Source organism: Nelumbo lutea, chromosome 8, assembly GCF_056320005.1.
Source record: "Nelumbo lutea isolate HS-2025 chromosome 8, American lotus-T2T, whole genome shotgun sequence".
Taxonomy (NCBI): domain Eukaryota; kingdom Viridiplantae; phylum Streptophyta; class Magnoliopsida; order Proteales; family Nelumbonaceae; genus Nelumbo; species Nelumbo lutea.
The window spans coordinates 36,085,923-36,097,479 of NC_142691.1; positions in this window are offsets into that span (position 1 = coordinate 36,085,923).

The window sequence follows — 11,557 nt, forward strand, 5'->3', positions numbered from 1 at the left end:
CTAAAAATATGTTTGAAAACAGAAGATATAAGGTTGGAGGAATTAATATGGGTGGAAGGTCTCTTCACCAACTTACTCGAACTTTGTAAAGCTTCATAAGTGATGGGTAATAAAGGCCTTTCAATTTTTGCACTTTCCCGCAACAGAAAACCAGAACTCCAACCTGTAGGCATCACACAAGAAATTTAAGTAGATTACAATTTATAATAAAAGTGATGGGTAATATACTTTTGGGTTAAAAGCATATATACTCCAATTATTTCCACTCCCTTCAATAGTAAGAACTAAATTATAAAGAAACCACACATCAAAACCCCCAATAGAGACTTTACTCCAATGATGCAATGGTAGTAAAATGAACAACAGTTCTTGCCTCCTTGATCTCCAACTATGGTATGCAAAACACCTTTCCTGTTTTTGCATTGAAGAAGTAAAATGCTTAGCCCAAGGCAGTTAAAAGAATGAAAAGATGGATAAGGAATCAATGACAGCCCAGACAGATGTGATGAGTTATGTAAGTTTTTGTTCACAGTAATCCATAACCCAACTCTCCTCACCACCCTTCTCAGCAAACTCCTATTCTTTTATAGCTTTGATTTAAAAAAATAAAAAATAAAATATGTTGTTTCTTTTGGAGCAAATGGACCAGATAAATATTTAATAAAGCATAGCTCCATGAACAACAATAAAAATCAATGAGTTGAAACAGAAAGAGAAAAGTGCTTTCTATATGCTTCATAATGTATACAAATACGAAGAATCAACATAAAATTGACGTAGGCATTGGTTAGCTCTTCATACCGGTATTCTATTTAATATCCAAGCTTGAAATTCCAACAAAACAGATTTGGTTTCTTTTCATAAAATGCTTTCAAATCCTCCTTTCTAGTGCTCAGTCGGATAATCCATCTTATTGTATGGTGGGAAAAACATCTCAAAGAGCTACTCCATCTTGAGGGAATTCAAAACATCACAAAAAGCTAATGCTGAATGACTAATATAGCAACCAAGCAATGGAATTAATGCTGCTATGAACTTTAATTCCATTTAAAATAAGCCCAACTGAGAAGTGAAGCTTTCCATTATTTTAATCCTCTTCATTTCCCACTCAATCACTTGCATATTGGAAATTGAGCATCCAAGACTTAAAACTCTTAAACTAATCCAATTGAAACCTATTTTAACCTTTTTTTCCGAATTATCTCAATGACTCTATCTACTTGAAATTGCATATTTGAAATTGTACATCCGAAGACTTCTCTTGACCTACTAGTGCAATTGAAATTGCCATTGTCATGGATTTCCCCAATTTAAAATTCAAAATCGGACAGCCCCTCATTTTCCTAAACGTTGCTCAACCCAACATAAACAAAACGCGAGAGGACTTCAACCCAAGCACTTAGAACAGAGACCCTGAAAAGGTTGAGACCGTGACCAGTACAATATTTAATGGCATTCACAGTTCACACTTGGCAGTATTTTCCTGGTTTATAGGATAAGATAGCGAGAGATGTCATTTGATTGATAACTTGAAATAATTATAGATACAAATCTTGTAACTACGTCAAGAGAATGAAAAGGAACAAAAGAGAACCAAAATTAAAGGGCAAGTCAATCAAGTGAATGTATCAGGCATTAGTTAACTCATAGCCAGATCTGAAGGTTAGTGGTCGATAGAAATTTCGTTGTAGAATCCATTGTTTTCTGATGTACAGGTTTCCAAAAACAGGAGGATCGAATGTCTTATATGATATATCTTTTTTTTTTTTTTATAGAAACCAAGAGGGGCTACACAACACGGGGGGTAGCACATACCCAAAAATCAGACTTACAAATACAAGCTAGATTCTAAGGAAGATCACTAAGATTGAGACTTACTGTACCCTGTATGGATGAAAAGGATTGATTGACAAGCCAGTCTGCCGCTTTATTAGCTTCCCGATAGACATGATTGTAGACAATCTTCGTTTGCTTGATTCTTCAAATCCAAACACTCTTCAATGATGTTTCGAAGGTTCCAAGGGGGTCGATGAGTCATTTCAGACAAGAAATCATGATCAAGGAGTCTCCTTCAATGATGATGGAATGATTTGGGAAATTCATTGCCAAGTTGTGGGCCACATGGGCCCAAGCTTCCGCCATGTTTATTGTCATAAAACAAGTGATAAGCCTTGTAATCTACCACCCCACCCATGAAGTTCCTAGCTATGGCTGCGGTTGAGCACAACCCATTGTTTGGCTGGGATGCATCGAAGTTAATTTTGATAGTACCAATTTTTGGAAGTTGCCACACAACATATTTGTACGACTTATGGGAATCCACCCCATGAGTCTTCAAATTGGTTTCATAGTATATAATATGTCTTTTTGGTCTTTAAAATGAAAAGAGTGGATTTAAGCTAAATGAAACATTCAAATCATGAAAACAAAAGAAGAAGAAGAAGAAGAAGAAGAATAGAGGTTGACTGCAAGTTTTAGATTCGAACTTACCTCTGCTTGTTGCCTCTAGTTGCTAGAGTTCAGTGAGTTGATTTACTTTGTTTCTACGTTGAACTTGTCACCTCTTTGGTTGGTATACGTGATTCATCGTTGTTGCTACACCAGAAGACTTTCAATCAAAGGAAGAGTTTCTCAAAATTTCCCTCATTTTTACTTTCTTTTTTCAAGGGAAGTGGTTTCCGACTGAAATGAAAAAATCATGTTCCCTCATTTTGATGATTTTAAATTCTCACATTGTAAGTAGGAGGTGGTTAGGTTGGGTGGGGATGATCTCCTTGAAGGACACAAGAAGACTGGGAGCAGGGAATCAATTGAAAGGTTAGGTTAAAGGGAGTGATGAGACAGCTTGAGTAGGGAATTCAACGATAGGGTTAATCAGTGGCCGAATGAATGAATCTCGTTATGAGGGGGATCCCTATTTATAGGGAATGGTCCCAAGATCCTAAAAGGAAAGAGCCAAAAGCGTTTGCTTTCTGTTAGGAAAGATAATATTAGATTCAGTGTTGGCCATTAAGGAATGCTACTAGGGCTTCACCACGTGTTCTTATGGGATCTCTTAAAGGTTGGCTTTCCTTCCACTCAAGGATCCTCATAACCCATGTGTACTACCACCTTTCGCATCTCACTTTACTAACATGGAGTTAGTGACATCATTACCTAGTGGGCAGCCTTTAATTAAACCTATGTGGCACCCGGTCACGCGTGTAACTTAAAATTACACATGCAGCCGGTATTCGGATCCGATTTTGGTGAACCGCTGTTCTGCAATAGTCCAGGGTTTATTGCAAGACCACACTCCTCCAGTCATAGCAGAACAGTGCACATCTGAGGTTTATCGTTGGGTCGCGTGTGACCAAGGCTCATCGCAGGTTTAACTAAAACCAACTTTAGACTCGAATCAAGCACAAACCCATTGTGAATGTGCGATGGACTGTGTGTTTATCGTGAGTGTGCAATGCATTATAAGTTCATCATAGGTGACCGATGAGCTACAGACCAATCACAAGCGTCTATATGTTATCCATTTAGTGTTTTCTGTGCTCTAAAGGATTGAGCGAGCACTATGTACCTACACACATTTTCTTCTATTTTCATCACTTGTGGTCAAACCAAATGAGGGATGATTTGGAACCTTTTAGAATATTCCAAATTTCCCTTCCTTCAAACCAAACATATCCTAAAGGATTGATCATGTAGTAGATTTTTTAGAGTATTTAAAGAGTTCAATGAAGTACCCTTTGATACTAGATTCAATCTCCTCACAATTAGAGGTCCATTGGTTGCTATCATTCTTTAGACAATAAATTACATTTCTCCATTTTCTCTTTATGCTAATGGTATGGAAATTCCTTGTGATGATGCACGATCTAGTGCTCCTCTATTAGAAGGTGGCTTGGATGTCCAATTGGCGAGTTCACTAGATCGATCTGAAAAAAAAAAATAGTATCAAAGTGCATGGGCTGCTTTACCCGGGGTGGGCACTCTGATGCTTAAATCAGTGAACTGGAGATTTTGAAGAGAGCTATATGAAGGGTGAAAGAGCTAGAGAGTTGCGAGAGCTAAATCGTGTGTACCTTCTCTGAGGGAGGGGATGCCTTCATATAGGTGTAAGAAACAGGGAGCTTCCTATAACACGTCCGAGTTTCCCGGGAAACTGTGTCCGCCATGTTCGGAGTGTTAGACAGTGTATGCCCTTAGCTCCAATTAGAATGATGTACATTATGACATTTATTGTAAATGAATAAAGTACATATTTGATTCGTGTTATTATGGTATGTTTCTGTGTAATACCCTTAAACTGGACACATATGAGACTTGTGTTAGTTTAGAATCTTCACAGCCGTTGGATAGATCTAGGGAGATTTATCCTGCCAAGGCTGACACTGATGTGCCGCCAAGTTAGTTGGGGTGGCTTGTCTCAACTGCTAGGGTGAGACTTGAGGTACATGCTATGTGGGTTTTCTAGAAACCCTGAACTGGACCAGAATTCCAGTATTGCCCTGGACCTTGGAGATACATGGGCAAAACTGGAATGTTACACCTGACCCCTAGACTCAATTATGAAACTACACTAGGTGTTGGATTGGGCTGTCTTTGATATGCCAATCAGTGAGATCCTTAGAAGGGGTAAAAACCTGGGTATGTTGGGACAGTCCAAGAATTTATCTGAGTGGGTGATCATAGTGACGGGATCAACCCTTTTGTTGGACAAAGTGAATGATCGGGGATGCACTCTCTCTAATGGAAACCAAAACTGTCAGCAGTCAATTTCAACCGTTGAATTTATTTTGCAAAATATATTTATATAGAGATATACGTATATATATTATGGTTTCAAAATGTTTGCAAAAGGTTTTAATTCCCGAGATCCATGTGAGTAGAGAGTGCAGCACTGTACCTTGTAGCCGAGGGAGAGGTCCTCTCTTGTCGGGCAGTGCTTGATCATTATGGGCTGAGAGGTTAAGTGTAAGACCATTGAGGGTAATACCTGATAGGCTAATCTTGCATGGGTCCCGGGACAGTCCAAGAATTTATCTGAGTGGGAGATCATAGTGACAGGATCAACCCCTTTGTCGGACAAAGTGAATGATCGGGGATGCACTCTCTCTGATGGAAACCAAAACCAGCAGTCAATTTCAATCATTGAATTTTTTTTGCAAAATATATTTATGTAGAGATATACGTATATATATTATGGTTTCAAAATATTTGCAAAAGGTTTTAATTCTCGGGATCCATGTGAGTAGAGAGTGCAGCACTATACCTTGCAGCCGAGGGAGAGGTCCTCTCTTGTCGGGTAGTGCTTGATCATTATGGGCTGAGAGGTTAAGTGTAAGACCATTGAGGGTCATACCTGATGGGCTAATCTTCCATCTGCCCACAGTCCTTGGGTTTTTATAAGGTGGCTTGACACAAAGACCATTTAGTGTAAATGTTGGGCCCATTAAGAGCCCATGGTGATGGACTCAGGGTTCATTGTCTCCTACAGTGAATTCGGCTAGGCCTTGTAATAGAGGCTGGGTTTGAACCCATGTGGTTGATGTGTAGATTAATATTTGGGTCACACGCCATACAAGGATATCCAACTGGGCAACAGTTTGGAGGGTAAGTGAGTAGATAAACTTAATGGGCCTAAAGCCCAATTCGAACTAGTTTAATGAGATTAATTAAAGGAGGGTGGTTCTAGGATTTAAATCAGCAGATAGGATAAGGCATTGTCCCTATCCACTCAGAGAGTTCAGATCCAAATACAATGGATCAGGAAACTCCTAATTAGATTAGGATGGCTGATCTTTATCTACATATAAGATAAGGGATTATCCTTATTTCTTAAAGAGAGTCCAGATCCAAATACAATATTTGGATTAGGAAACTCCTAATGGGTTTAAGTGAACATCTCTTTAAAGCTATAAATAGGAGAGCAGGGCGAATCCTCAGTACACAACAGAAACCAATTTGACTACTGAATTTAGAGAGAGACAACACAGTTAGACTGTACTGTCTCCTTCTCTCCTACTCTTGCTGCCATACCAGTTCGATCTCCACCTATGGGAGCGATCAAGAAGTGTTCTTGATTTTACCTTTTGGCAGAAAAGGTAATCAGAAGTCGTGCCCACTAGCCCTCCATTAGATTCTTGCTGAAGAATCAGGTTCTTGCTGAAGAGACATCCTCTTGATTCTGCTTCATCATGCACCTTGTCATCTTCGGTGGAAGTAGTCTTTGGATCTTTCCTTGGGCGTGAATACCTTCATTGGAGGTTATCGTTACTTCGTATCAGGTATAACCCTCCACTCTCTTTTGGTTTTAGATCTGCTTTGATTTAGGTTCAAGATTGATCCTTAAAAATGTAGTTTTCTAAAATAGAGAATGTGATTCCCACGTGAGAGAGAGAGAAATTTTTGAAATTTCACCCAACCTTCATGTAGGATTCGGCCATCCATATGATGGATCTCTCGTCCCTTCAATGGTATCAGAGCCAGGTTCAAATCTTGAACCAAAATTAACCAGATCTGGAACTACACAAATGGGCAGAAGGCATTCTACCCGATTTGCGTATATTAGCGATTTTCTAGGAAATCGGTTCCCGGATTTTGGGCGATTGATCTAAAATTAAATATTTATAAATCTGAATTATATTTAGAATTGTTTTGCATATTTTTCTTGATTTATGGGTTGTTCGTATGGTGGAGATCGAAATCATTAGTGGCGCAAGAAATCTGCGTTTTTGCTGTTCTTTTACATTCTTGGTCTGTAAATAGTTTTTTTTTTTTTTTTTTAGATAGAATGTATAGGAATTCAATTTTAATGTAATATTAATAGAAGTTAGGTTTTCTATTTTATTTCATTCGAATTTGAAGTAGAAAGTGCAAGGAGGAGAATTTCGCAGATTAGGGTTTGGCTATCTGCGATTTGCGGTTTTGGAAACTGCATGTTGTGATCTAACTTTTGTTTTGTAGGGTAGAAGTCCTACGAACAACCCTCTTACTGATTATTGAATGTTTTGTTTCAGTAATTTAATTTCAGATCATGTTCTTGAATTAAATTTTGAATTAAAAATCACACTCTAGACCCATTCGAACCAAATTGGACCAAACAGGTTGGACCGAATCTGGGTTCGATGGGGGCTGTTCTCAGCCCTAATTTTTCACTCATGGGTCCAGGAATTGATGGTTAACTGCAAGATGCGATTCAGCCCACACCTGTAAAACCTAGTTTTAATATGTTAAACTACTTTAGCCCATTTCAGCATAAAAGCTATATGGGCCGAACCGCTCTTTGCAATTCAGTCCATATACCTAGATAATATTAATCAGTAATATTATGAATTATTATGGGCTTTAATCATGGGTTTTACAGTTATTAATTGATTAGATCAATTATGTTGTTCCTGCATATGATGTATGGATGTGTGATGTGCAACGTTCATGGGCCATAAGTGCTTGGCCCATGTTGAAACGATAGTGGCTCTTGTGTACACCATGGCTGAATGCACATCATTTTCCATGGTGTCCTTAAGATCATTGGATGATCTCCCTTCGTGGTGGGCCCCACACTAGCTTCCTCCCAAGAGGAACCATGCGGAACCCTAGTCGTTTAGGGCCCTTCTCAATCTGGCTTTATGAAAGTCAGTGGGAGCCACTTTGGTTTGACCTAAATCAAACTAGAGCATAACTTTTGTTTCCTCCTGAAATATGAGTGCATGTGATAGGGAGATTCATATGATGAACTCTCTAAAGGCCTTCCATCATTAGCATGAAGATGGGTCCGATGTGGGAGGGGTCTATCCTAAAATGGAAGACTCTCTCACGGTACTTTGGCGTTCACGAATATGATGGGTGAGCATTCATTGGACAAAAAGGTTTGACCTAAAATGGCAATGAACTTTATCTGACAGAAGCCAAAGGGAAAGCTCATAAGATGAGTGGATATGATCCTTCACAAAAAGGTGGTGGGATTATGCAGCTGAAACAGTTGGCTCCATCCACCCTATGTGATTTTCCACATTTCCAGAGACATAATTCACAATTCCGTCACTAAGATAGGAGGGAAATCTCAGAGAAGACTAAATGGAAATGGAACATAGATTAAAAGTCATATCTATGTAGATAACATGAATCAAATAAGGTTGTGGACTAATATTTGCTTTGCCCTTTATCAGAAATGGAAAACGGACAATTCACAAAATTGTTGGACGACAACAAACTTAAGGTCCCAAACTACGCTGACGGGTATCGTAGCCTTATGCTAGTCTTGACGTCCGAAAAATTGGACAAAGTAGCTAAAAACCTTGGTTTGGATCATCCGGGTGATAGGGCTTCTGAGGCCCGTAGGAGAGACTATTAAGAGTGGGAAGAGAAAAATTCCCTTGCCCACTGCTACATCATAGCATCCTTAGACAATCCGGTACAATGACAGTTCGATCAGATCAAATTGTCCAAGGATATCTTAGACAGTCTGAGGATGATGTATGAGAAGCAAAATCGTCCTAATCATCAGAAGGTCTTAAAATAGTTCATGACCGCACAAATGTCCAAGAACCAGCAAGCTCATAACCATTGTCTTAAGATGATGGAATACATCAATGAACTTGAGGCCCTTGGATCCGGGCTTGATCATGTCACCAAGGTTGACGCCATCATAAATTCTTCGCCTCCTTCCTTCAATCAATTTCATCATGAACTACAACATGAATAAGCTAAATGTTAGCATCCAGGAACTCAGCAATATGTTGCAGAGGGTCGAAGAACTGATAAAGAAGGATGAGCCCATTGTCATGCTTGTTAAAGCTAGAAAATCGAGCAAGAAGAAGAGGAAGGCAAAGAAAAAGCCTCAGAAGAAAGCTACCAAGTCCAAAAGGCAAAGGAAGGACAAAGCATCAGATGCTTGTCACTTCTGCAAGTAGGCCAACCACTGGAAGAGGAACTGTCATCAATACCTACAGTCCAATAAACAAGGTAATTTTGCATCCTTTGTCGTAGAAACCAATTTGTTGGAAACTTCTACTTCCTGGTGTATTGACTCTGGGGCTTCAACTCGTGCGTGTAACTCACTGTAGGGGTTCAGGACAAGCAGAAGACTGAGTGACGGAGAGGTGACTCTTTACTTGGGGATTTCTGCAAGTGTTGTAGCTAGAGCTATAGGAACTGTAGAGTTAGTTTTCAGAGAAAGAATTATTGTACTGAAAGATTGTCTTTATGTACCAACCTTGAGAAGAAATTTGATTTTTGTTTCAAAGTTGTGTGTGGATAGATATTCTATTCTCTTTATTAATATGATTATTATCAAAAGAAATAACAAATTCCTCGCATACGGAGAACTTGAGAATGGTCTCTATGTTCTCCATCCTTCTTTGGAAACTAACATAACCGAAACTACGTCAGATGATATCCCCAATAAAAGAGCCTGTGATACAGTTAATCCCATGTGCCTGTCGCATTACTGACTTAGCTGCATTAACACAAATCGTATCACAAGGTTGGTAAAGGATGGTCATTTGGATATTTTAGCTGTAGAAGACCTTCCAACCTGTGAACCTTGGCTTCAGGGTAAGATGACGAAATGGCCATTTAACGGTAAGCCTAAAAGATGTATAGGCACGCTTGACCTTATACATACTGATGTATGTGGTCTCATGAGTGTTAGGACATGTAACCAGCATGTTTATTTCATAACATTTACCGATGATTACTCATGGTATGGTTACGTGTATCTAATGAGGCACGAGTCTGAATCCTTTGAAAAGTTTAGAGAGTTCAGACAAGAGGTCGAGAAACAGTTAGGGAGAGAAATTAAGACCCTTCAATCAAATCAAAGTGGCGAGTATCTCTCTAATGAATTTAGGGACTACTTAAAGGACAATGGGATAGTATCACAGCTAGCTCCTCCTAGTACGCCACAACTAAACGATGTGTCAGAAAAGAGGAAACGAACTTTATTGGATATGGTCCGATCACTTCTCGTACACTCAGAGTTACCCACATCCTTTTAGGGTTACACATTAGAGACTGCGATGTACATACTGAACCGGGTTCCAACCAAATCAGTTCCGAAAACTCCCTATGAGCTTTGGACCGGTAAGAAACCAAGTGTAAGACACTTGAAGATTTGGGGTTATCCGGCACATGTTAAAAGAATGAGTGCAGACAAATTGGAATCCAAGACCAGTCGTTGCCTATTCATAGGCTACCCCATAGGCTATGTGGGTTACTTAGTCTATGACCCAAGAGAACAAAAAATTTTCTGTAGTTGAATTTCCCATTTCTTGGAAGATGATTACATCCTGAACAATCATCATCAAGAAGTTGATCTTTATGAGGAGAGCTCAGGGGTAGTGGGAGATGTCCCACAAACTTCAGTTAATGACTAACCTAGAAGATCTACCCGGGTTTCCAAACCTCCAGTTCGTTTCGGCTATGGCTAGGACAATTACTTGGTGGAAGCCGCAACCAGTGAGGAGGATCCCATGACTTATACGGAAGCTATGTTGGACATAGATTCCTTGAAGTGGGTAGATGCCATGAGAGCTAAAATGGACTCAATGGAGACCAATGGAGTCTAGACTCTTGTAGATCCACCCCCTGGGATAAAAGCAATTGGTTACAAATGGATTTATAAGAGGAAGAAGGGCCCCGATGGTAAGGTTGAGACCTACAAGGCTTGTCTTGTGGCGAAAGGCTACACTCAAAAAGAGGGAATCGATTATGAGGAAACCTTTTCGCTGGTGGCCATGCTTAAATCCATTAGAATCCTGCTAGCTGTAGCAGCATACCATGATTATGAAATTAGGCAAATGGATGTCAAAACAGTGTTCCTGAATGGAGATCTTAGTAAAGATATCTATATGCAGCATCCGCAAGGTTTTATAGCTGCGAGTCAAGAACACGTGGTATGTAAACTAAACCGATCCATATATGGACTTAAGCAAGCTTCTAGGAGTTGGAACATCCGGTTTGACTCTACCGTCAAACAGTTTGACTTTGAGCAAAATCCAGATGAGCCCTGTGTTTATAGGAAATCTAGTGGGGATAAGGTTACATTCCTGGTTCTGTATGTAGATGACATTCTACTCATTGGGAATGATGTAGGAATGTTGATTACGGAGAAAGTATTGCTTTCACAGCAATTCTCCATGAAAGATCTTGGAGAAGACTCCTAAATACTCGGTTTTTGGCTCTATAGAGATAGATCGAAGAGGATAATAGGATTATCCCAATCTGCTTACATTGATAAGATAGTCAAGAGGTATAGCATGGAGAACTCCAAGAAAGGAAATGTTCCTTTCAAGCATGGAGTCACTCTTTCCAAGGGTATGTCTCCCAAGACTTTCGAAGAGATTGAGAGCATGAAGGACGTTCCTTATGCATCAGCCGTAGGGAGCATCATGTATGCCATGCTGTGAACTCGTCTTGACATCTTTCAGGCAGTGAGTGTGGTAAGTAGATTCCAGTCAAACCCAGGGTAGGAGCATTGGACTGTTGTGAAAAATATACTAAAATACATTCGAAGGACAAAAGAGTTTTGTCAGGTATTCGATGGTAGTTCACTATAGATCCAGGG